A 27,223-nucleotide genomic window follows, 5' to 3' on the forward strand; every position below is an offset into this window, starting at 1 on the left:
ACACGTGCTATAAAACAAAGTACCTCTGCTGAAATGGCATCGTCTGTAACACCTTCAGATGCGTCGATGTGGAGAATATCGCTGCTGTCGACGATATTTTTACGAAGCTTCAAAACGAAAAGAGGCGTGAAAGAATCCTAACAGTGATACCAACAACAGTGAAAAACAAAATTTGGGCGCTCGTCATCACTCAATCAAAATTAGAAGGGCAGAATGACAAGTGAAGTAAATAAAATGAGCATTTCAGTAAAGACTTAGGTAACGCCAATGCACCAGAGGCGCTGGAGCGTATTCACCGTCTGGAATCGGAAATAATCGATCTCAAATCATAAAATCAGAGATTAAGAACAGAAAGTAAGTCAATTCCATTGCCTTTTTCGGCATTTCCGATCGCTGGTTCAGCTTCAAAACCGAAGAGCAAACTAGAAGAATGCGTACAGCAAATGAAATCAAAGCAGTAAGACAGTCCAACTATATGATATTAATTTGAAGAGCCGAGGAAATCCGACCTCTCTTTGCAGTGTATCAGATCGCAACTACTCTAACTGCTCAGGACTTCCTACTATATGAGATCAACTTTATGGAACACATTTCCAGAGAAGAGTTCTACGAGGAAGTCGGAAGTCATTCCAAGGGTTCATTTTCTGTTGCTGCAAAGGGAAAGAGTCTATATCCACTTCCAGTCCTTATACATCAAAAATTTTGTGGCTGTTCAGAAATGCATCAGTTTACAGGGTCTAGGTCATCCGCGCAAAATGTGCGAAGCCAGGTCACTAGAAGTCAGAATGCCGAAATGAAGCCACAGTTGGATGTACACCAGGCAAATATCAATATATCAATATCAATATCAATATCAATACAGGGCATGTGATAAGGCAGGGGGACCTAACTGCCCTACCTACAAGCAATTGTATGAGAGGCAAACAGTGCGCACCGAATATGACGTTACCGACAATGTTCACTAACACGGAGTCCAACTACACCGGTCAGACACTAAAGCCCTCCTTTAAAACGGGTATAGATATGCAAAGAAACAATACATGCAAGCGCAAACATAAGTCTTCATCAACTAAAACGAGAGATTGGTGGCGTGCAGTCGCCTGGCGGTAGCATGTTGGTATAGCACAATTAATAGATCTAGAAAAGAACAATCGTACATCGTTGCAACCGTGTAACATTATATGGCAAAGATATTTTAACATCACTGATTACGTACACGACATGTCTGTGCAGGGAACCATTGACTACCACGTAGGAAGGCAAAGAAAACACGAAATGTTCCAGTGGACAATCTTCCAGACCGAACTTCTGCTGCGAGTGCAAGAGCCGGAAGAGGACGCTTTCTACCAATGTAGTGGGAAATGTAACAAAACAATCAGAAAACAAACACAAAAAGATACCCTAGGCCACCTTAGTGATACCAAAACATATTTCTCTCACAACACCGAGAAACAAGGAACAGATAGACATACTGACACACCAGTACATGAAACACAAACGTTCACTAGGTCAAAGCACACCTTTAAAATTACATTCCGAATATAAATCTAGTAAATGCAGGCCGTACATAAAGCCCATACGTTTTAGATATGGTGGCAGCACACACAGCACAGACGCACAGAAAAATATCCACAAAGAAAACTCTCAGTTGCCAAGTAACCTCGAGACAGGCAAACAGTATTCCAAAAACAGAGATACTGAAAGTCCAACGCTAAATACATAAAATCTACCTAATAATACAGTTACAAATACTTCATTCACACACAATTGTCAGTGTACACAAACAATAGAGGAAGACAAATATTGGGGTGTTTCAAAGGACACACACAGAAACCCCGGACAACACAATAATAACATAATTGCTTATGACAACCTTGAGAGAAACTTACGCAAAAGTAGATTAGAAAATAGGGAATTTTTCCCGACTGCTCTACGTCTGGTGATACGCCTCAGTCATCCGGGAGGGGAAAAAAAAATTCCCTACAACAGAGCAGACCGACAGAATGATACTTAGGACAAAGAACATGCCAAACGACCATCGTGAGCACTGCAGACTACTACACTACTGGCCATTAAAATTGCTACACAACGAATAAATGCAGATGATAAACGGGTATTCATTGGACAAATATATATATTTCACGCTTCCCACGCCCGGGTTCGATTCCCTGCGGGGCCAGGGATTTTCTCTGCCTCGTGATGACTGGATGTTGTGTGCTGTCCTTAGGTTAGTTAGGTTTAAGTAGTTCTAAGCTCTAGGGGACTGATGACCATAGATGTTAAGTCCCATAGTGCTCAGAGCCATTTTTTTGACAAATATATTATACTAGAACTGACATGTGATTACATTTTCACGCAGTTTGGGTGCATAGATCCTGAGAAATCATTATCCAGAACAACCAACTCTGGCTGTAATAACGGCCTTGATGCGCCTTGGCATTGAGTCAAACAGAGCTTGAATGGCGTGTACAGGTACAGCTGCCCATGCAGCGTCAACACGATACCACAGTTCATCAGGAGTAGTGACTGGCATATTGTGACGAGCCAGTTGCTCGGCCACCATTGACCAGACGTTTTCATTTGGTGAGAGATCTGGAGAATGTGCTGGCCATGGCAGCAGTCGAATATTTTCTGTATCCAGAAAGGCCCGTACAGGACTTGCAACATGCGGTCGTGCATTATCCTGCTTAAATGTAGGGTTTCGCAGGGATCGAATGGAGGGTAGTGCCACAGGTCGTAACACATCTGAAATGTAACGCCCACTGTTCAAGGTGCCGTCAATGCGAACAAGAGGTGACCGAGACGTGTAACCAATGGCACCCCGTACTATCACGCCGGGTGATACGCCAGTTTGGAGGTGACGAATACACGCTTCCAATGTGCGTTCACCGCGATGTCGCCAAACACGGATGCGACCATCATGATGCTGTAAACAGAACCCGGATTCATCCGAAAAAATGACGTTTTGCCATTCGTGCACCCAGGTTCGTCGTTGAGTACACCGTCGCTGGCGCTCCTGTCTGTGATGCAGCGTCAAGGGTAACCGCAGCCATGGTCTCCGAGCTGATAGTCCATGCTGCTGCAAACGTCGTCGAACTGTTCGTGCAGATGGTTGTTGTCTTGCAAACGTCCCCATCTGTTGACTGAGGGATCGAGACGTGGCTGCACGATCCGTTACAGCCATGCGGATAAGATGCCTGTCATCTCGACTGTTAGTGATACGAGGACGTTGGTATACAGCACGGCGTTCCATATTACCCTCCTGAACCCACCGATTCCATATTCTGCTAACAGTCATTGGATCTCGACCAACGCGAACAGCAATGTCGCGATGAACTGCAATCGCTATGGGCTACAATCCAACCTTTATCAAAGTCGGAAACGTTATGGTATGCATTTCTTCTCCTTACACGAGGCATCACAACAACGTTTCACCAGGCAACGCCGGTCAACTGCTGTTTGTGTATGAGAAATGTCAAATGTCAAATGTGTGTGAAATCTTATGGGACCTAACAGCTAAGGTCATCAGTCCCTAATCTTACACACTACTTAACCTAAACTATCCTAAGGACAAACACACACACCCATGCCCGAGAGAGGACTCAAACCTCCGCCGGGACCAGCCGCACAGTCCATGACTGAAGCGCCCTAGACCGCTCGGCTAATCCAACGCGGCTATGAGAAATCGGTTGGAAAGTTTCTTCATATCAACACGTTGTAGGTGTCACCACCGGCGCCAACCTTGCGTAAATGCTCTGAAAAGCTAATCATTTGCATATCACAGCATCTTCTTCCTGTCAGTTAAATTTCGCGTCTGTAGCACGTCATCTTCGTGATGTAGCAATTTTAATGGCCAGCAGTGTAGTACTAGCGTGCACAAGATGAGGTGAAGGTTTAAACATAGGTAAAGTTTATAAGGTCTTCGTCAGGGACAACACCTAAGTGCCGTGTCGTTACTGCTTCTCCACGCTGTGAAGATCTTACAACCAGACTGCAGTACTCGTAGGAGCACTTTGGTCGGAGTGGAACTGGGTATACTTCTGAACGAAGTACAGGCAGGTGTAATCTGTCTCCAAGAGCCATATACGCGTGGCGGGAGACTTCCAGGCCTATCCAAACATGTCATGACTATTACCGGGACCCAAAATGCCAAGGCTGCAACTGTAAGAGTGAACATAAATTACACAGTAACAAAAATAACACAACTTTGATGTGAACATGTAGCCACAGCTGAAATTACGCATGGACGAGAATCTTGAATTATCGCAATCATGTATGCACGGTATTCATATAACATATAGCCTTTTGCTGAGCACATAAGAAATGAAGTGAAATGTCGTGTGACGAGGGCCTCCCGTCGGGTAGACCGTTCGCCTGGTGCAAGTCTTTCGATATGACGCCACTTCAGCGACTTGCCCGTCGATGGGGATGAAATGATGATGATTAGGACAACACAACACTCAGTCCCTGAGCGGAGAAAATCTCCGACCCAGCCGGAAATCGAACCCGGGCCCTTTGGATTGACAGTCTGTCGCGCTGACCACCTAGCTACCGGGGGCGGACAGCACATAAGAGATATAGCACAATTTTCTCGGGACAAAAGATTATTTATGCTTAGTGACATAAATGCACGGTCGACTGTATGGCACGCAGACAGAACAGACAATAGGGGACAAATGTAGTTGACACAATAAATGAATGCAGCCTCTTTGTTCTAAAGAAAACACCTACGTACTGCAACAATGCAGGAGGAACCAGTAATATTGATATCTCGCTAGGAAATGCGAGGTCCATAATATCCATACATCAACAAATGGGAAGTACTAGAAAATACCACACACAGTGACCACAACGTCATATTCATCCACACAGACACATATGCAAACACAAACACAGAAACTTCACATCAGCAAAAACAGCGACTCCTTTTAAATAAGGCTGACTGGCAAAAATTAAGGGACGTGGTTGAAGAGTTTTCCCTCCATACAGTCAATGGTAGCATAGACCATAAAGCTCACATTCTGACGGACCTGCTTCAAAAAACGCAACAATTAGCTACCCCAAAGACCGACCGTTCACCGAAAGAAAAACTCCCTCGTCCACTGAGTTAACAAAGCAAAGGAAAGTTTCTAGAGACAAAAGGAAACATGCTCGAAATGCTTACCGAGACCCTCCCACTTGAAATAGCTAGATGAAGGGACCTCATTCGCTTTCTAAATCTTTGATTTCGTTTATTATTTTCTTCTTAAGAATATAGTAAAACTGGTTTTTCCCTTCGTTTCCCAAATTTTGCATTATGTATCCTGTGTTTCTTTGTTTAATTTTTCTTCTTTAATTAACAATTTAATTATGTATACTTTTTTCAGTGTGTGGACGCCTTTACAGAAAATCGTAGGCTGCATAAATGCATAAGGGCCTAACAAAAAGTTTTCGTTTGAGGGCGTTGCTGCAGTGCATATGCAACGTAGCGCGGCTCCGATGCAGGTGTATAAGCACCGACATGTTGACAAGGGTTTAGTGTGGCATTTGTGTCTTTCCGACGTTCTTGCGGTAACTACGGAAATATGACTATGGCGACGTTACTACCACATGCGTGTAAATAGTACCAAAGTGCTGTTATTCTTTTATTGAATGTCGAAGCGAAAACACCGGTAGACGTCCATCGGAGAATGAAGAATGTGTATGTGGCATCAAGTCTGTCACACCGTTGTGGAATGGAGCGCTAATTTCCGTGCTGCTCGCGATTCGACCCAAGGCGGCGGCCGATATGCGAGTTACGCAGAATGTACGCGAATCCAAGTGGGAGACACTCGAGCAGCGCCCTATAGTCCTGATCTCTCCCGATGCGATTAACACTGCTTCAATCCTCTGAAAAAGACCTTGAAGGGTTGACTGTTCCTGTCGACGAGGATATGCAGCAGGCTGTTGCGAACTTATTCACGCAGCACAGCACGGTGTTTCACCAAACGGGTATCTTCAACCTGGTGCGCTGGTGGGGTGATTGCGTCAACGCTCATGGCAATTTTACCTGTTTGGAATACCAGTTCTGGACTGTATGACCCCTTATACTCTACTGGCCATTAAAATTGCTATACCAAGAAGAAATGCAGATGATAAACGAGTATTCATTGGACAAATATATTATACTAGAACTGACATGTGATTACATTTTCACGCAGTTTGGGTGCATAGATTCTGAGAAATCAGTACCCAGAACAAACGCCTCTGACCGTAACAACGGCCTTGATACACCTGGGCATTGAGTCAAACAGACCTGTGATGGCTGCCCATGCAGCTTCAACACGATACCACAGTTCATCAATAGTAGTGATTGGCGTATTGTGACGAGCCAGTTGCTCGGCCACCATTGACCATACGTTTTCAATTGGTGAGAGATCTAGAGAATGTGCTGGCCAGGGCAGCAGTCGAACACTTTCTGTATCCAGAAAGGCCCGTACAGGACCTGCAACATGCGGTCGTGCATTATCCTGCTGAAATGTAGGGTTTCGCAGAGATCGAATCAAGGGTAGAGCCACGGGTCGTAACACATCTGAAATGTAACGTCCACTGTTCAAAGTGCTGTCAGTGCGAACAAGAGGTGACCGAGACGTGTAACCAATGGCACCCCATACCATCACGCTGGGTGATAAGCCAGTATGGCGATGACGAATACACGCTTCCAACGTGCGTTCGCCGCGATGTCGCCAAACACGGATGCGGCTATGATGATGCTGTAAACAGAACCCGGATTCTTCCGAAAAAATGACATTTTGCCATTCGTGCACCCAGGTTCATTGTTGAGTACACCATCGCAGGCGCTCCTGTCGGTGATGCAGCGTCAAGGGTAACCGCAGCCATGGTCTCCGAGCTGATAGTCCATGCTGCTGCAAACGTCGTCGAACTGTTCGTGCAGATGGTTGTTGTCTTGCAAACGTCCCCATCTGTTGACTGAGGGATCGAGACGTGGCTGCACGATCCGTTACAGCCATGCGGATAAGATGCCTGTCATCTCGACTGCTAGTGATACGAGGCCGTTGGGATCCAGCACGGCGTTCCGTATTACCCTCCTGAACCCACCGATTCCATATTCTGTTAACAGTCATTGGATCTCGACCAACGCGAGCAGCAATGTCGGGATACGATAAACCGCAATCGCGATAGGCTAAAATTCGACTTTTATCAAAGTCGGAAACGTGATGGTACGTATTTCTCCTCCTTACACGAGGCATCACAACAACGTTTCACCAGGCAACTCCGGTCAACTGCTGTTTGTGTATGAGAAATCGGTTGGAAACTTTCCTCATGTCAGCCCGTTGTAGGTATCGTCACCGGCGCCAACCTTGTGTGAGTACTCTGAAAAGCTAATCATTTGCATATCACAGTATCTTCTTCCTGTCAGTTAAATTTCACGTCTATAACACATCATCTTCGTGGTGTAGCAATTTTAAGGGCCAGTAGCGTATTTCACATTTTGGCAGTTCCCCACAGTTTACCTTCACGCCTGTTATCCTCATCACTGTTTTTGTAGTGTAAAGCATCTTTCTTTGAATAATCTGGAAACCCTTCTAATAAGCAAAACAAAAAATTCTCTCAAATTTCTCGCTAACGATGTTGTCCCTCAGTTGTGTAAAGAAAATTTATGGTTGATTGTGTCAGCTAGCCTTAATAGTAGCAAAGGCCAGTTAATGTGGATAGCCGGCCGGTGTGGCCGAGCGGTTCTAGGCGCTACAGTCTGGAACCGCGCGACCGCTACGGTCGCAGGTTCGAATCCTGCCTCGGGCATGGCTGTGTGTGATGTCCTTAGGTTAGTTAGGTTTAAATAGTTCTAAGTTCTAGGGGACTGATGACCTCAGAAGTTAAGTCCCATAGTGCTAAGAGCCATTTGAACCATTTAATGTGGATATACGGGGGATGGGAAAATCCATTTCTCTTCGATTATTGAATTAGCTATAAGATAGCGATTCAGCCGTGTCGTCCTAGTCCTCTGAGTAACGTGGATGCTGTCAGGGTTTGGGCGGTGCACGTGGCAGCCTGGAGCAGACGTGTTTAGGCACCCGTTCAGTGGCGCGCCGTACCAGGAGTCGTGCGTCATTCCTCGCGTGACTTACGCCGGGACGCCTGACGAGTATGTAGAGCTGAGATGAAGGAGCAGATAAACAAACGGCCCCTGTCGGGCGACAGTTCGAATGTTGTCAGGCGCTGCCACGCGGCACCGAGGTGTGCTAACTGCGACGGAACTGACAAGCCGTGTGCTGAATACCAGCATAGCTTTGCCAGTCGAGGACACTTGGATGAAACTTATTAATGCTGAAACACAACTGAAATTGCGTAAAAGCTCCTCGGTTTGATTTTCCGCATCGCAGAGCTCTGTAAGATGGAGGACAATGTCTGTAGACAAGGGCACGTGCAGACACCCAGAAACAGCTTTATGACGATAGGCAACTGTGCTTTTGTTGGACTTCGTGAGTGGTCTCCTTACCATGACAGCCTAGGTAGTTACAAATCTGACTGTTTTTATAGAATCGTAACCTAAGCCCGCAGTTCAGGCCGATAGAGTCTGGGATGGGAAACAGGAACAAGCAGAAAACATGTACCATTAAAATAGTGTCACATAATATTATCTGTGGAATGTAGAAAGACTCTCACTGCGTCCTCAACAAACTCCAATACCTGGGCAGATAATTAAAAATCTATATTTCTTCCCAGTGCTGCCAGAAATTTGATATTAGGTCTGCGATTTTGTTGTGATTTAGAAACAAAAGGAAAGTTTTTCCCTTTGCTGGTGTCCATAGGAAGCCAGCTTTGAATAAACGCTTCTGTCGCATCAGTAAAATTGTGGCGTTACTTCTTCATAATTTAATACATCCTATAGAAGATCCTTCGGCAGTCTTGTTCTTAGGATACGTGACTGATAACATTTTCATTGAAAGCCATGATATATGATTCGATTAAAGTCGGCGAACTTTCTCTAGAGTTTTGTTAAGAACTATCAAACGTAGGAAATAATATTCCGAGACGTTAATACAACTTCTGACAGTACTTTGTGCGACTAGATGTTCCTCATATATTATCAGTTTTTGAGGTGCAATTATTTTTTTAACTCAAGTATTAGACTTCCCAAAACACCTATACATCTTTAATTAAGGATGTACATTTTCCAACTGGTAAATCAGTTTCACCCTCTAGAAAAATGTTAGTTATATTCGCCACTTTTCTAAAGCCGAAACATCACTGCCAATGAAAGAATTAAAAACAAACTACGAGGGCTATCCACAAAGTACATTACGTTTTGGAATTAAAAAGTATTGGAATTTTTTTTATTATATGCAGATGAAAGCCACACTTAAATACTACTTTTCTACATAGTTGCCATTTAAATTAAGGCACTTATCGTAGCGATGGACGAGCTTGGAAATTCCTTCGTCGTAAAATTCGGCCGCCTGCGCCTTCAACCACGTGGTTACCTATTCTTTTGGGACAGAAAAGGTGAGATTTTTGTGGATTTTCTGGAAAGAAGCACTACAATAAACTATCAAAGGTATTGCCAAACTCTGCACAACCTCAGAAGAGCAATACAAAACAAGCGCAGGGGAAAGTTGGGCTCAAAGATCTTGCTGATTCATGACAACGTCCGGGCCCACACGGCAAATGCCACTCGTGAAGTTCTCGAATCTTTTAAGTGGGAGTTGTTTCCTCATCCGCCGTACAGTCCCGACCTGGCACCGAGCGACTTCCACTTATTCCCAGCAATGAAGAAGTGGTTGGCTATGCAGCGTTTTGATGACGACGCACAGCTTCAAGAAGAGGTAACCACGTGGTTGAAGGCGCAGGCGGCCGAATTTTACGACGAAGGAATTTCCAAGCTCGTCCATCGCTACGATAAGTGCCTCAATTTAAATGGCAACTATGTAGAAAAGTAGTATTTAAGTGTGGCTATCATCTGTATATAATAAAAAAAAATTTCCAATACTTCATTTATTTTTAATTCCAAAACGTAATGTACTTTGTGGATAGCCCTCGTATTTCTAATCAGTTTACTGAATCATAAATACGAATAACATCGCATCCTGAGTATTGTCACACACGTCGAAAATACTGACAAGATCAAATACAATCGAATGAGCAATAAAATTGGACCAAATTAAGCTGAAGACCAGTTGGCATTTAGGCGGAACAGTGGCACAAGGAAAGCTACCTTGTTACGACAAAATGCTGCATACAAGAAAACAATTTTTATTTGAATTTTGGATCTAGACCTAGCCTTCGATAACGTGAACTGTAAGATGTTAATAAAGGTTATATCTGGTTTTGGTCTAGTTTTCATAGACAGACGAATAGTATATGATCTGTGTAGTAACCGGAGGCATGATACACTTAAACGGCGAAGTATAGGAGGTTTACACAAAAAAAAAAGGCTCTCTGAGCACTATGGGACTTAACTTCTGAGGTCATCAGTCCCCTAGAACTTAGAACTACATAAACCTAGCTAACCTAAGGACATCACACACATCCTTGCCCGAGGCAGGATTCGAACCTGCGACCGTAGCGGTCGCGCTGTTCCAGACTGTAGGAGGTTTACGTACAGAAAGGAATACAGCAGGTGTGTAGCTTGTTACCAGTGTTGTTCAACCTGTGTATTGGAGAAGGGAATTGAGGAATGTAATGAGGCTATGGACAGGATAAAAATTAATAGAGTGGAAATCAAAATACGAAGGTCACTCCAAAAGAAATGCACACTATTTTTGTAAAAATACAGTTTTCATTCTGCATGTGTGAAAGTTTTACAGTGTGTAGATACATGCTTTCCGCTTGTTTTCAAACTTAGTTCAACCTGTTCCAGTGAGTAGCACCGTCACAGCATGTCTTTAAGATGGCTGCTACACTTGACGTTCGTCAGAAGCAACGTGATGTCATAGAATTCCTGTGCTGTGAAAACAAGACAGTGGGAAACATCCACAAGAGGTTGAAAAAGTTGTATGGAGATGCTGCTGCCAATCACAGTACAGGTAGTCAGTGGGCAAGTTGGTTACGTGATGAAAGCGGGCACGGCAGTATTGAGGATTGTCGTCGCAGCGGCAGGCCTCGTACTGCACACACTCCAGACGATGTGCAGAGATGGGCTCTGAGCACTATGGGACTTAACATCTATGGTCATCAGTCCCCTAGAACTTAGAACTACTTAAACCTAACTAACCTAAGGACAGCACACAACACCCAGCCATCACGAGGCAGAGAAAATCCCTGACCCCGCCGGGAATCGAACCCGGGAACCCGGGCGTGGGAAGCGAGAACGCTACCGCACGACCACGAGATGCGGGCGATGTGCAGAGAGTTAACGAACTGATGACTGCTGACAGGCGCATTACAGTGAACGAATTGTCACGCTACGTTGGAATAGGGGAAGGAAGTATTTGCAGAATACTGAAAGTGTTGGCGTTAAAAATGGTTTGTGCCAGGTGGGTTCCCGGGATGTTGACAGTGGCTCACAAAGAAAAAAGAAAAACGGTATGCTGCGAACTTTTGGAACAGTACGAGAATGGTGGAGATGAAGTTCTTGGAAGAATTGTGATAGATGATGAAACATGGCTCCATCACTCTTCACCAGAGACGAAGAGGCAATCAATGGAATGGCATCATGCAAATTCACCCAAGAAAAAAAAATCAAAACCACACCTTCTGCTGGAAAAGTTATGGCTACAGAGTTTTTCGATTCCGAAGGACTCTTGCTTGTGGACATCATGCTAAGCGGAATCACCATAAAATCTGATGCATATGTGACGACACTGAAGAAACTTCAAGCTCGGCTGAGTCGTGTTAGACCACATCGGCAAAAGCAGGATGTTTTGCTGTTGCACGACAACGCATGACCACATGTCAGTCAAAAAACTATGGAAGCGATTACAAAACTCGGATGGACAAAACTGAAACACCCGCCTTACAGTCCTGACCTGGCTCCTTGTGACTATTATCTCTTTGAGAAACTGAAAGATTCTCTTCGTGGAACAAGTTTTGAATATGACGACTCCCTTGTCCGCGCTGCCAAACAGTGGCTCCAACACGTTGGTCTAGAATTTCACCGTGCGGGTATACAGGCGCTGGATCCAAGATGGCGTAAGGCAGTTGACAGGCATGGAAATTATGTGCAGAAATTAAAACATTGTTCCTAAAGGATGTATCTACACACTGTAAGACTTTCAAACATGTAGAATAAAAGATGGATTTTTTTAAAAAATAGTGTGCATTTCTTTTGGACTGACCCTCGTAATAAGATCTGCTGGCAACAAAGAACAGAGAGAAACTGCGAAAAAAAGGTAGGAAGAATGAATAAGATTTTGAAGAAGTAGTATAACTCGAATATTAATAGAAAGAAGACCAAAAGTATGGTATGCAACCGAAAAAATATGGCAGTAGATCTCAGAGGACTACTTAGGAAGCGAAATTAACTCGGATGATAAAGGTCAACTGTCATAAACAGCAGAGTTACACAGACAAAGCAGTCTATTACACGAAAAAGATTCGTCTTAAGCAAATATCTAAATGTAGAGAGCAGAAAAAGAGTTATTAAAAACTTTGTCTGGAATATGGATATTTCGAATATTGATGAAAGGGGAAAGAGACATCTGGAAGCATTTGAAATATGGTGCTGGAGAGGAGGATGAAAAAGATCTCGAGGACAGCAAAGATCAAAACATGAGAAATTTCTCAGAAGAACTGATAAAAAGTAGCTCTGCTTCTAGCAGTACAGAAATGAAGAGATCAGTGATTGGGCAGCTCTACCGACGCAATAGCTTTGTAGTTAACGTAACGAAAGGAATGGCTCAAGACGCCAGTACTCGAGGAATATCAGATACAATGTAGGAGCAAGATGATATGAAGAAATGAGGAGGCTAACAGGGAACGGGTAGGAATGGAGAAGAAGAATCGCTGAGAACCTGCGTCACAGTATTTAACGTGGGCTAACTTCACAGAAAGCTGCAGCCATAATTTTAACACTATGTATTATAACGACGACCAACTTACGATGAGTCACATCAGTGTGTAAAAAAAGGGTAATATTCAATCATACTGCAGTTCACTCTCAGAAGTAGAGGCAAACGCATTGGTATACATAACTTAAGGAAGAAAGTAGCTTTTCTGTGATGTGTCACTGCCAAGTAAAATATCTCGCTGAAACTTGCACAGCAGATAGAAAGAACTGCTACGGTGTGGTACACAGTGATACAAATGGTAACGACACTTTTATTAAAAGACAATGATAACACTGAAGTCATCGCGATTTATGATGGTCCCCTGGACATTACAAAAGGTGTGACATGGTTCTTAACAGAGTATGCGATCACCACAGACGGCAGTGCATCCTCTGCAACGTACTTCCATGCTGGCCACTAGGTTGGTAAAAACCTCTTGTGGTAGGGCGTTCCATTCTTCCACCAGTGCGGTTGACAACTGCTGGATGTTCTTTGGTACATGTGAACGTGTTGCATTACGTCTCTCAGACGCATCCGACACGTGCTCGATGGGATTTAAGTCGAGGGAACAGGCAGATAAGTCCATTCGCCGAATATCCTCTCGTTCCAAGAGCGTCTCCACCTGCGCTGTTCGATGCGATCGCGCATTGTCATCAATAAAAATGAAGTCAAGGCTGAATGCAGCAGTGAAAAGATGCTCATGGGGACGGAGTGCATTGTCACACTAACGTTGACCGGTGAGTGTAACGTGTTTAAAGATTTGGAGGTCAGTACGCCCGCCGGCCGAGGTGGCCGAGCGGTTCTAGGCGCTACAGTCTGGAACCACGCGACTACTACGGTCGCAGGTTCGAATCCTGCCTCGGGCATGAATGTGTGTGATGTCCTTAGGTTAGTTAGGTTTAAGTAATTCTAAGTTCTAGGGGTCTGATGACCTTAGAAGTTAAGTCCCATAGTGCTCAGAGCCATTTGAACCATCAGTTCGCCCATGCAGCATTAGACCGGCGCACACCATAGCAGGTGGACCTGCAAAACGATCATATTCGACAATGTTCCTGGGTGCATTACATGTTGCCACTTCTCGCTGTATAAGGGTACGTCCAGAATCACTATTCAGATTGTACTTGCTCTCATCAGAGAAGAGGACGTGAACCCGCTCCTCGTTGGTTCAGTCCCTGTGCTCTTGGGTCCATCGCAAATGGTGACTCCGATGTGCGGTTGTCAATGGAACACCTCCCCCATGGAATCGACGCGAAACTGCAGAGAGCGTGAGATTCCGTGCCTTGCAATTCTATTAAATGTGGTTGCAGTTGTACCCACTGTTTGACCTGGGTCAGCCGGCCGGGGTGGCCGAGCGGTTCTATGCACTTCAGTCTGGAACCGCGTGACCGCTACGGTCGCAGATTCGAATCCTGTCTCGGGCATGAATGTGTGTGATGCCCTTAAGTTAGTTAGGTTTAAGTAGTTCTAAGTTCTAGGGGACTGCTGACCTCAGAAGTAAGGTCCCATAGTGCTCAGAGCCATTTGAACCATTTTTTTGACCTGGGTCCCTTCTTACCTACTGCTCAATGTAGCGGTCCTCTGCTGCTGTAAATGCCGCGTTCGACCACCACTTCTCCTTCAGGCAGCAGTGCTTGTTCTTCGGAACACTGCACGTGAAACAATGCTCTGAGCAATACCGCACTCCTGGGCTACATCATCACACTTCTTCCCTCTTCCAGGTTCCCGAGGATTCTTCCCCGTGTGAAGTCACCCAAATGTTGTCTCTGCCGGCCGCTGTGGCCGAGCGGTTCTAGGCGCTTCAGTCTGGAACCGCAAGGCCACTACGGTCGCAGGTTAGAATCCTGCGTCGGGCATGGATGTGTGTGATGTCCTTAGGTTAGTTAGGTTTAAGTAGTTCTAAGTTCTAGGGGACTGATGACCTCAGATGTTAAGTCCCATAGTGCTCAGAGCCATTTGAACCATTTTTGAGCTATTTGTTGTCTCTGGCCCAGGTTGTAATGAAGGACACCACCACAGTGCACCGTTGCTCCTTGCTGATTGACACACATTGTCTTTTCTTATTCCTTCAAATGTTCAAATGCGTGTGAAATCCTATGGGACTTAACTGCTAAGGTTATCAGTCCCTAAGCTTACACACTACTTAACCTAAATTATTCTAAGGACAAACACACACGCCCATGCCCGAAGGAGGACTCGAACCTCGGCCGCGACCAGCCGTACAGTCCATGACTGCAGCGCCTGAGACCGCTCGGCTAATCCCGCGCGGCTCTTATTCCTTCAACTATCTCATGTTGTGGGGCCAACATGTCATGTTACTTTGTCTACCTCGTCCCCAGTTTCTGCAGAGCAGTGAGGATCAGTTCAGTGTATTGAACCTCATGCCGTGTGCAATACGAATAGCACGACGGCTGCAGCTGTGGTGACGGATGCGGTGGGTGTAACAGACGCGGCTGTCGCCCGACAGAATCACGGCGGCGTAGTCACTGCTTGCTGGTTGGCCGCTGGCGCGCCGTTGCGGACCAGTGCCGCTCGCTCAACCCTCACTGGAGGCGTGGGCAGCCACTGGTGTACGGCAGCAGTTCTCAACAAGAGCGTCACAGTACACGTGCTTAAACAACTTGCGTAAAATATTACCGGCTGATACTACGATAGTCGTACTGAACTACAGCAGGCCGACACTGGCGCACGTATTGCCACAATATTCCGAGTCTTAGCTCACAGCAGACACGACGTACCCTATGTTGGAGAGTACATTAACCATCGAACAATGGAGTAACGTCCTGAGCCGGAGTAACACAGCTAGAGAGACCAGCGTAGACAGTACCTTTTAACTTGTGTGTTCCTAACATAGTTAAGTAGCTTTATGACACCAGTTTGAAAAATCAAGAAGATTTTGCAGCATTTAAGCCAATGGATTCACATTCGGGAGACTGTTGTCTAAATCCCCTTCTCTCACTACAGATTAAGCTGTTCCCTATGTTCTTAAATCATTTCAGTCGAATGCCAGGATGGTTTCTTTGAAAAGACTATGGTAGTTACCCATCCCCACAGACGTCGAACTGAGCTAGCGCTCCATACCAAATGATCTTGACGCCGAGGGTAATATGAATTGTTACATTTCCTCTTTGCTTGGTGTGAATAGTCAATGTGAATAATGCAGCCATCCGGAACACATTAGATCACATGTTCACAATTTTCTTAGTGAAAGAATGTTAAAACGTCAAGAGACTAAAAGTAACCAGGCAGATCACAAATCTTGATCTCCAGACACAGCTGCTGTAGAACAGATGAAACTTCTGTGCACAGTCAATAAGGCGAAATTATCCTAAATGGTTTAAATGGCTCTGAGCACTATGGGACTCAACTTCTGAGGTCATTAGTCCCCTAGAACTCAGAATTAGTTAAACCCAACTAACCTAAGGACATCACACACATCCATGCCTGAGGCAGGATTCGAACCTGCGACCGTAGCGGTTTCGCGGTTCCAGACTGCAGCGCCTAGAACCGCACGGCCACTTCGGCCGGCGAAATTATCCTAGCACAAATACATTTTCTGTTTAGTATTTACAGAATTAATACTGCAGCTTATTTGGAATGAGTACATGTTATTCATCACAAATTCTATGGTGAGTATGCGTAAGGGGTGGTAGAGATAGAATTAAGAAACGTTTGAACAACAGCATGCACGAAATTTATGCTGCTAACACAGTCCGTCATCGCCTGCCTCTTTTGAGCTGCGAACATTCTTTCTAAATCCACAGAGTTAACCCAAAATATAATTTCAGAGGATTACAGTAAAAAAGATCTGGCTTTCACTGTTCATTGTTAGTGACAGCGGAGATTATTCTTGTAGTGAAGGTAGCAACACTTAATTTCTGTATAAGATGTTGAATGTGATACTTGCAACAGAACTTTCAATCTACTTTCAATCCAAAGAATTTAAAATTTTCGAATTCATTGATCGTTCATCACTTAATGATAACAAATTTTCGCTTTTCCGAAAGACGTGTGTCAGAACTCGATGCTTAAGTTTCGATGCAGTTAAGAGACAAGAAAGGAGCGGATACTATCTACTGCTCATTTCGATTAATCGCAAACAGAAAATATTTTAATTACCTGTCATCTTTAATGTGCTCTCGTTGATACGCTCGAGGAAAGCAGTGGTTCTGGAAGAGAATGCTGTTGCACCGCTCTCCCAATGCCCTTTCACAGCATCCTAGTCTGATCCAAATATGTATCGAAATTTGTCCCTTGCTTGTCGACATCGCAAGATAGCCTTCTGCTTTCTGATAGATGCATACGAAAAGAACAGCTGGTGACCTTTTATCCTTACTCCACAATGGTCATATTTACGTAATATTGAGTATGTGTGTGTATATGCCTACACAGTCGAATGTTTTTTAAGTCAAAGAAAATACGTACAACTCTCAACTAATCATTTGGCCTTGCAAGCGCCTGACGCACGCATACAAAAGAATAAACTGCATTTTCTGAAGCCAAACTGTGCGTCTGACAGAAATCCATTGAATAACCGAACATCACCCATTGGGATATTTTGTGATCTCTCAAAGGCTTTTGATTGTGTGAATCATGAACTTCTTCTAGATAAGTTTAAGTATTTTGGTATGAGAGGGACAGTGCACAAATGGTTTAATTCATACTTAACTGGAAGAATGCAGAAGGTCGAAATTAACAGTACAAATAGTCTGGAAAAACCAGCAGAGTCCTCTGACTGGAGAGGTATCAAGAATGGTGTCCCACAGGGTTCAGTCTTGGGTCCCTTATTGTTCTTAATAAATATTAACGATTTGCCACTCTATATTGATGAAGATGCAAAGCAAGTTCTTTTTCCTGATGATACAAGTATAGTAATCACACCCAAGAGGCAAGAATCAGCTGAGGAAATTGCAGATAATGTCTTTCAGAAAATTATTAAGTGGTTCTCTGCAAATGGACTCTCACTAAATTTTGAGAAAACACAGTTTATACAATTCTGCACAGTAAATGGCATAACACCATTGATAAATATAGACTATGAACGGAAGTCTGTTACTAAGGCAGAAGACTCAAAATTTCTAGGTGTGTGTATTGATGAGAAATTGAACTGGAAGAAACACATCGACGATATGCTGAACCGGTTAGGTTCAGCTACTTATGCTATTAGGGTTATTCCAAATTTTGGTGATAAACATATCAGTAAATTAGCCTACTATGCCTATTTTTATTCACTGCTATAACATGGGGTGTGTAGTGTTGCCATGTCGGTGCATAAGAAACAGAGTGCTGTAACAGAGTTTCGAATTCGAAGAGTTCGTCCACACATGCAGCAGCATTACGTCAGACCACACACGAGCGCTGCGACATCTGCAACAATCCGACGCCTTGGGCTTACTGTCATTGATAATCCTCCATAAGGCCCGACTTGGCCCCATACGGTTTTCATCTGTTTCCAAAACTTAAAAAACTCCTTAGAGGACTTCACTTTGATAGTGATGAAGCGGTACAAGCAGAGGTGAGGTTGTGGCACCGTAAACAAAGTCAAACATTCTGCAATGATTGAATTAACAAACTGGTCTCTCGCTGGGAGGAACGTGTTCGTTGCCAGGGTGACTATGTTGATAAATAAATACGTAGACATTAAGCATAAAGATGTAGAAAGTTAATGACATTTGTTTTATTGAAAAAATTTTAATAATTTTCGGATAAAATATTCGGAGGCATTACTTTTCAGCACGCCCTCGTATACTGCACGGGACTTCATAACCAAATGAGACTCTCCATTGATTTAATAATTTGCTATGTTCCCTTCATATTTATTTCTTGCAGCTGTATGACATCAGTGTTTAGTGATAATAGATCATTGAAAGACTGTACACTGGACTAGTACAATAAACATTTTGGCTTAACGTGCTAGTTATTGACAGACAGTGGCTACTAAGTATTTTGCACAACAGTGGTGGATTACCAGCTTCATTATCCCACAGAAGATACATCGTTCGTCCGATACTAATTTTATTCGTGGCGTAAGTGACCTCAGTGCAGTAACTACGTTGACCGCTTGAACTAACTACTCTGAACAGATGTATAGGGTAGTACTGGACAGTGGTAATCTGCACAGTACAGGATCTGCAGCTCTTTAAAAGAGCCATCCGTTATTGTTTACCTGTGTGTGTTCTCCCCACGCCGGCTGGTGTGGCCGAGCGGTTCTAGGCGCTTCAGTCTGGTACCGCGCGACCGCTACGGTCGCAGGTTCAAATCCTGCCTCCGGCATGGATGTGTGTGATGTCCTTAGGTTAGTTAGGTTTAGGTAGCTCTAAGTTCTAGGGTACTGATGACCTCAGATGTTAGTCCCATAGTGCTCAGAGCCATTTGACCTATTTTGTACTCCCCACACAACTTCAAAATGGTTCAAATGGCTCTGAGCACTATGGGACTCAACTGCTGAGGTCATTAGTCCCCTAGAACTTAGAACTAGTTAAACCTAACTAACCTATGGACATCACAAACATCCATGCCCGAGGCAGGATTCGAACCTGGGACCGTAGCGGTCTTGCGGTTCCAGACTGCAGCGCCTTTAACCGCACGGCCACTTCGGCCGGCCCACACAACTTCCTTAGTGCTCGTTTACACTTAACCTTCAGCATTGTACGGCACGTCGTGACGGCTAAATGGAACAGCACGGCTGGATGCAGCAATGACGACACATTGTGTTCATATACGGAAGCTGTATCGCGGTATTATGCCAACGGAAATAAATAAAATACAGAAGAAATGACTGAAGTGGTTGTTACGGAAGACGGAAATATAGTAATAAAAGTGAATGGTGAGATGGAGGAAAAAAGCGCCTTTGTATTATCCTTTGATTCGTCTGAATGCCGAGACGTATCAAGGCAGGCTTCTTCCACGTTAAATTGCTGCCATATACAAATCCCCTGCGCTGTTATAAATACAGACGCTATGGCCACGCTACCCTTGCATGTAAAGCCGAGATAACATGCAAGAGATATGGACAGGTAGCTCACGAAAAAACAAGATGTGTTTGTTACAGTAGTTTCGTAGTTTCGTGTGAATTACTTGGGCACTAGGTTCATAGAAGAGAATCAGATCCAAGAGCTGAAAGTGTTGAAACGTATTCCCTATCACGAAGCGGTAAAAGCTCACAAAGGATTACAACCATCTACGTTTGTAACATCCGTCGCATCGTTTATGACAAAGCCATTTAAAAACTTTGCAGTATCGACACAAATAGAAGCAAGTAACGACAGGACAAATATACGAAAACCAATTCAACACCGAAGATAGCAAGCAGTGGACAAAGGACACCACTGACGTCACCATAAAAACAGAAACGTCAAATTAGTAATCAGAACAAGGAAAAGAGAGCATCAAACCATCGGCTGTTGATACCCTACAAGTCTGACGAGAATACGTTCGGAACTTGAAGTCTCTCTGAGGGAAACCAAAACTCCATAAATTTCCTGGGACTGAAGTAAATTTATCGAATAAGTGGAGAGAGAATTGGGGAGGACGAAGATCAGCTTCGCTGACAAAGTGACTCCTATATTACAGTGGAACATTAATGGCTTCAGAAAGCACTATAAAGGGTGGATAAGCGACGTCCACTTGATAAAGGTTAAAGCTTCAACAGAAACGACGGCCTCTGTGGGAAGAGGGCTAAATATTGCGTGACGATCTTCGTAAACGATGCATGGCACTCCTCACTTCTCCATCTAACTAACGTTTACAACCAATTGTTGCTGAAGTCTATACGTCACGTACGGTGGCGGTATATTACCTGTACCATCCCTCAGATCACGATTTAGAGATAGATGCTTCGTACAACCTTATCACACAGCTCCTTCTAACCTACTATACTGCAGCTGGATAAAAGTATTTAGAATTGTATAGCAAACATTAGTGGTGGGCACTGCTGTGGTCTGCGTAAGTAATTCTCAATACCTCGAGAACACGAAAGTTCGGTGAATTAGCGTTCGTGGTATAATAATTCACAAAACTTGTAACATTGTTCATTACTTATGTTGATCACTGTAGTCTTCTCGGAGTTTCTCATTGGCACAGTATGTCTAGGGGTACGTTTAATGAGCGAGGAGGAGAGATCCAGGATCTTGACTATGTTTATGCTTCAACCTTAGAAATGATTTGTTGCGAAACATTTTCTCTTGATTATTTTCATCTATTAATACTTCATTTAACACATTATAGCACACAAAATCTTGAATTACAAAACATTTATTAAAAAAATGGCCGTCTTAGGACCACACTTCTCAAGAAAGACTTCTGAAAACGTGCCCAAAAGGCAAAGAGATCAACGATGTGTTTAACTATGCAAAGATATTGTTTGAAATCGATCTACACAACCAAAGACTATTTTATATGTAATTTGTAATTTTGATAATTGACAATACAAATGTTATAAGTCATCGTAATATTGTAGAGAAAATAATAATCATTACGGATGCTTTTCCAAATTATAAACTATTTCTGACAAGTTTTTTAGTACAAATACTATAATATTCTATGTGAAACAACTCATTACATATTTTCACATTTGAGTATAAATAAATATGTTATTGGATCGGGTGGTGAAACGATCGTACCTATCTCGTTGTTTACTTAAAAGTGTCCCAATGAACAGTTCCATTACGTACTCCAACCATTACTCCTCTGTGGAGATTTTAAGGCAAATTATGTGTCATAGAGCATAATTATCAGTGAATGGATGAGGGGGGAGGAGGGAAGGGAGAGCTGTCGAGAGAATTTTTTTGTGAGAAGATGTTTCGCTCCTGTCAGTGGGCAGACCGTACAGGTCGTACTTCACTGTCGGTCTACACTTACGCTCCTGAGTCTTCTGACTAGTGGGAAGTTGTGACCGGCTGCACAGTGGCCTCACACCGATCTGGATATATCTAGTCAGTCGAGCAGTATCCGAAAGAAAGCAGCTCCGCAGCGATGGGTGGTCAGGAAGACGAACTCAAGGCTGTACATCCAACTGACCACTTTTTAACGAAGAGACAACGATCAAAAATGGATCTGTCACATCACTAGCACGATTCATCACACCACTGGTGCATCTATATGTGAATCTTCAGGACGGCTTAGATTATATCCATATCGCTCTTATGGTCCTTCAGCAGATTTAGTCAGCAGATAAAGTTGTCCACAACGCACAGGACTACCTCTTCCTGAAGCAGGTAAAGGATGTTGTCCTGTCTTGTGTAGTGAGATACATGGAGACAGGGGAAATGATGAAGCTGATACAGTAGCGAAGGAGCCCTGTAGGGAGGACAGACTCTGTGTGTCAGTTCCCTACGTAGTATAATCTCACTGTATCGTCATGAAACCGTGCATCATTGGGAACAAGTGTGACTGGAGGTATGGGACGCCAAGCAGCGGACAATGGAATGAACGATCCGATGTCATGTTTCTCGTTCCGGTCACAAAGGCTTGTATTGTACTCGCTCCTTTTTAAATGATAGTATTGCATGTTTTGACGTGAGTGCAACAGCTAAATTTAATTTCACACCTGTCCTTAATTTTAGCTGGTGACGAGACGAGGGCAGTACTCAATTTACAGCTAATGTTCATTGCTTCCATTCCAACTTTAGATTTTAGGTCAGAGACTTTAGTGTGTCACAACGAGGCTGCTCATATGTATTTTTGCCTGTGAACAGCCCGCTGCAAGTATCGGCAATTGTATTTCAGTTTGCCTCTATTGACCATTGTTCCTATTTTATGACAAGTTTTACTAGGTGAAATACGACCCGTTTTTATTATTGGTGTATGTGCGTATATGTATGTACGTACATGTACGTGCGAGTATGTGTTTTATGAAAGTTTGTTGAAATTCTAAACATCTACTTTCTTTAACCGCACGTGTCACTACATATTTCAGTTGGGTCGCTAAATATCCCGACGTAGTGCGCCGTAAATCCTATCGTCAACATCAAAAGCAGCAGCAGCAGCACTGATGTGTACGGCATGACAGCGTATGTCGTGGATGTACTGCAGCCCAATTTTCGGTTACTTTTCCCTAGTGAGCCCCGTGTCGTGGAATTTAAAAATACCCTTTCTAATACAGTTTACCGCACCTAAGAGGTTCTACTAGGTAGATCGAAAATATTTGACATATAATAGGTCCATGTTGGCTTCATCGCCAGCCACTGGCTCAGACACTAGCGAATGGGTACATGAGATTACGGGAATAATGATGAAATCGATACAATCAATGAGTAACTGTAATAACTAACTCGTCGTAATCGCTGTGTGCATCGTAAAGGGAGAGGGTCAAGCCCCTCAGCGGATTCGTGATTTACATCTGTTACGCATTGTCTTCATCTGGTTCACGACACAAACTTCCCTGTAAGCACGGTAGTTTCCGCCTTCTGTCACTGCCGTGCTCCAAGTGACAGTACTGTTTGCTAGTGACAGTACTGTTTGCTACTTTTGGAGCGTTAACTCATGACGTTTTTACTACAGTAACATATGATGTATTTCCATTTTTACTATTTGTTTGACATCAGTAAAATTGACTGCTCATGTAGCACCAAATAGGACGTTTAAGTCACGCTTTCGCCGTTTGTGGCGCATTTACTTTAAACCTTGACAGCGAAGTCTGTCACTGAGAGAAATGTTCCCGTGGCTTGTTAACGAAAGGGACAGGTGGTCTATGTCTCAGCGCTGCCCACGAACATTTAACAGACAAAGCAACTTTATTTTCAGACACAGTCATAAGAATCACATCGCTATGACCAGGTTCGACACTGACGTCATCCTCAGATAATATGCCCCTATATTCACCTCTTGTAGCTTAGTATTCGTCTGAGAACATCATCTTCAGCAAGCTGAAAACGTCGTTGAATATTCAGAAGTTGAGCAGCTACTTGGTACGCCAAAGTATTCCATTCGCTATGGCGATATGAGTCCTCTCTCTCGAACACAGCAGCTGAGTCTAATTCAACGGCCCATGAGAGTACATGTTACCACATGTTTGCGTGCAGGCCATGAAATTCATCTACATTAAGAGGACGTAGTGAGCGCTGAACTGACCATTGATAATATCCCAGATATGGTCGACCAGGTTGATATCTGACGAATTTGAGCCCGTAACTACACATAGAATTCATCATCGTGCTTCTTAAAAGGACTGCAGCACGATCGGGACCAACTGGCCAGCTATAATGTAAACGCACTCTTGAGTTTGCGTGGTAGGCCCTACTACCTGCCGGCCGGTGTGGCCGAGCGGTTCTAGAACCGCGCGACCGCTACGGTCGCAGGTTCGCATCCTGCCTCGGGCATGGATGTGTGTGTTGTCCTTAGGTCAGTTAGGTTTAAGTAGTTCTAAGTTCTAGGGGACTGATGACCTCAGTGGTGAGTCCCGTAGTGCTCAGACCCATTTGAACCCTACTTCCTCTAACAATTACAGGAATATCATCCACTTTATAATACTACTTTAACCAGCCAGCAATGCATACCGCGAGTAAGCTTACAACGTATATGCTGCAAGTTAGCGCTGAGTATAGCGCCCTCACAATTAACGTGACACTCTGGGAGGAATTTTGAAATTTGACCGTGTTTTTACCTAATGGATAGAGGGTATCGCACATGAATTTCGTGACTGTGGCAATTAATAGAAAGCTGAAAGACTTTAATTTAGGAAATAATGAAAGTAGTGAACGTTTTCGTGAATGAAAAACTAAACGGTCGCCAGCCTAATTAGTCATAATAACGTGGGAACATTAAGTTCAAAGAATTTAACTGCAATTTAGTTAATCAGTTTAGAACCATTCCATGATACAAGAACACCATATTACAGCCGAAACCACATCCGAGGCAATTTCAACATAAATCGGCTTCCGAATGCCTCACTTCGCACCTACGGTGTTGACTGTACAACTGCTGGCCCCTGACTGCGTAATGAGCTCTCTTGCCGCTCAGACCGACCGCCAAATCCACCTTTTCCCGCGCGCCCAGCCCCTTCCACAACGGAGGAGGTTCCCTACACCTTTTCCATTATATAATCCAACTTCCCTAAGTATGAACCAATATTCAAAGTACAATTTCTCTTTTACGAGCATACATATTTTATAAAGTTTCATTATCTTTAAACATTGTTAAGTTTTTACAAAATATACATCATAAACTTCCACTTTCCCTCAGCCAATTCAAAGATCTTAACTAGCACAGAACAATCACTTCATAGTTATATACACATAATTACACTGTATAAACTACTTACAATCGATAATGGTGTTACAAGCTCTCTTCAGGAGGCCACAATATTGACAGGAGCAAGGACGTGACGTTAGACGAAGCGTAGTTCATCTAAGTAAGTTACTCTTTTCTACTGTCCCATAGTCCATTCTCATTGTTCCTGTTATGAATGCCGAGGATGCCGATGGACTCGCACTGACACAATGGTCGCCTGCTGAGGAGATCCATCTACAATAATACGTTGTGAGGAATGTGTTTTGAATCATTTGTGTCCTTCACAGTTTCTTATCTTCCCTCCTTCGTTTTTTACGCGGTAGCACGTAAACGCACGGCAATGATCTAAATTGCCGGTATATTCTTTGCGTTTTGGGTGTCAACTCAATTACTCATTTAGGAAAGTTGTACAGAAGAGCTGCGTTCCCTGATTTATGCATTCCGAATCGACATATTTTTTTGTACCGGTGGTAGGTCGTGTTCTGGCTCATCACTGTAGATGAATTACGCACCAGAACTGAAGTGCTTTATCTCGACTGTTAATGCAAAATAATTGTCTCTGCTTAGCCTTGGATGTAACACTCATCCTAACTATGAAACACTTGCTCAACCGTCTATCGTGATTCCAAGGTTAAACTTCACGACTCAAATGCTTCGGTAAGTGTTACCAAACGTAAAAATAACGCTTTGATACGGACACTTAGAAATTATAGCTTATCTTAAGAAATGGAGCGGTTTTTGCATGGAAAACTGTTACAACATGTGGCATGTGCGACAGTACGGCCTACTTGTCGCCGGATTATTTCTTACGGACTGACTTTTCCGTGTTCTAAGTATCTGAGTGTCATTTCTGTCCCTGTGGCGGAGTGACTTGTCTCGTGTATACATGCACGTGTTCACACCAGCGTGTTTCTTATCTTCGGAACGTTTCCGAAATCTCATGTCAGAACATATTTTTAAAACATCAGTGCTCGTGTAAAACGTAAAACAGGGCTATTAGGTACCTCTGTGGCTCCATTCCCACAGTATAATGAGGACACCATTTCAGTGAGACGTTAAAGTAAAGAAAAAAAAAGGGAAGAGCAGAAGAAGGATGTAGAAAGTAAGCCATTAAATCACTAAAAATATTATCCCGGGTTTGGGTGGTTTTCGGATGCTCGAGGAAGCAGGCGTGGTAAAGCCGCCTCTCTGCTTCGTGTCTTGGCTTCATTCCAACTGCGGACAGCATCTAAGCGACGAGAAGTTGATGAGTTCATTAGTGCAGGTTCCGCATAAGTAGTGAACCAGCTTGTCCTTCGCTTGACTCTGGGCTTCTTAATTGGTTTAATAACGGAGTATTGGTACAGACTATTTGTACGTGGAGGCTGCTAACGAGTTGTATTAGGTCCTGTAGTCGTTGATCATTCTTTCATAGTTCGAACTGCAGCTTCCGTTACTGTGTGGACAAACAAATGAGAGGTCAATCAGTGAGTTAGCGTGGCAGTGCATTTCACCTCTTCTGTTATTACTGATACAGACATTATAAATGAAATTATCTGTTTGTGGCTCTCCAAGTATTCTGAACACAAAAACCTATCATTAGCACAGTTACAATTACGCTTATTGCTAATTTTCTTTTAGAATCAATTCGTGTTCCGTATGTCATCCGTATATCCACGAATTAGGAAACACTCACAATTTTTTATTAATTTTATTACGTATTTGTGTATAATTTAAGATTTTAAGGGAAAGGTCACCTTTTGAGAAGTGTTCCTCTACGTTTAATTTATTACTTCACAGCAATAACGGCGCAGTTAAATTGTTACAGCCAGCTTATCAAAGCTTGATTCAATACATACTGGAATTTTCGTTACTCCCGTAGCGTTCCAGGTGTTTAATCGTAGCGTTAATTTTATAAAATCGTCTCCATGTATACTGATTTGCTTTATAAGATCAGCTGTAATGTTTCATGAAATCTTCAAACACTCTTCTGGCCCATGACTCGAAGAATCAGCACTAGTAACTAAGATTCGAATCTAACTCTAAAAAAA

At 43.5% G+C, this 27,223-nt stretch overlaps 1 protein-coding gene across 1 annotated transcript in view; it reads left to right on the top strand.

The window, feature by feature from the left end:
- The window catches only part of LOC124556313 (homeobox protein invected-like), a 340,740-nt gene that overhangs the window by 82,293 nt on the left and 231,224 nt on the right, over positions 1–27,223 (top strand). The gene's annotated exons all lie outside the window — the stretch shown is intronic.

Source organism: Schistocerca americana, chromosome X (assembly GCF_021461395.2).
Source record: "Schistocerca americana isolate TAMUIC-IGC-003095 chromosome X, iqSchAmer2.1, whole genome shotgun sequence".
NCBI classification, from domain to species: domain Eukaryota; kingdom Metazoa; phylum Arthropoda; class Insecta; order Orthoptera; family Acrididae; genus Schistocerca; species Schistocerca americana.